The following is a 1,206-nucleotide window of genomic DNA, read 5'->3' as shown; positions in this document are numbered from 1 at the left end:
ATATATATATATATATATATATATATATATATACATATATAGTATATAAACGCATTCCAACATTCATCCATTAAATCATCGTGGTGTTATTCGGTTGTCATCGTGATCTTATTCAATTATTATCGTGATGTTATTCGAATATCATTCGTATAATCCTTGCATTACTATACTATTATTATTATTATTAATTTGTTATTATTAATTGTTATATCATTATTACTATTGCAAATTATTATTTATTAATAATATTATTATTAATATTTCAGTTTTTTTTTCCTACTTCATTTTAATCAAATATTTTGCACCTGTAATTTATAAACTATAAAATTTCCTATTACAGATAAGTTTTATACGAGCAAATCATTTCATACTTTTGTTTTCATTTTCAATTTCCTTTCCTTTAAATTCATGAATTTTCAAATTACAATACTGGTTGGAATTTAAATGAAGTATAAAATTAATTAATTTAACTTTTTTTTATTAAATTTAATTTATGTCGTTACTCTTCAAATAGTTGGTGATTAATTATACATTGAGATTGATAATTTATATTTAGTAATGGTACTCAGAGTTACGTTTATATAAACTTTGTGATATTTGATTGATTTGAAACGATTGTCCATTTTTGCGTAAGTATTAATTCAACTGATATCTTCACTTTCTTTTTTTTTTCCAAAATACCATTCAAGATTAACGGGATATCATTTAATCAATCAATTGTTAATAGAATACGGATAATACGGAACGGTTTAATCAGAATTCACGTTTACACTTACTTTTGATCATTTCACGTATCTATTCTGTTAATAGAATACGGATAATACGGAACGGTTTAATCAGAATTCACGTTTACATTTACCTTTGATCATTCACGTTATTCTTCATCAGTTTTACTCTTATTGAATAATTACGTGAAGTTTTTTATTACATTTAGCTATAATTTTTTTTTTTTTTTTAAAGATTTTACTTCTTTTCTTTCCTTCCATTTTTTTAAATTTATTTTTTTAAAAAAAAAACAAATTAGAAACTATTTTTCAATCAAACTATTTATCAATACAATTCATATTTCTATTATTTCATTCATTTTATTAGTATCAATTGAAGAGAGTAAAAATGTTGTTTGAATGAGATGATATGAGAATGGCACGAAAATGTCATCATATTATTTAAACATGGTGATGTATACATTTGTCATATCATTATAAA

This window comes from Loa loa (genome assembly GCF_000183805.2).
Source record: "Loa loa unplaced genomic scaffold supercont3.228, whole genome shotgun sequence".
Lineage (NCBI taxonomy): Eukaryota > Metazoa > Nematoda > Chromadorea > Rhabditida > Onchocercidae > Loa > Loa loa.
This window is presented reverse-complemented; position numbering follows the sequence as displayed.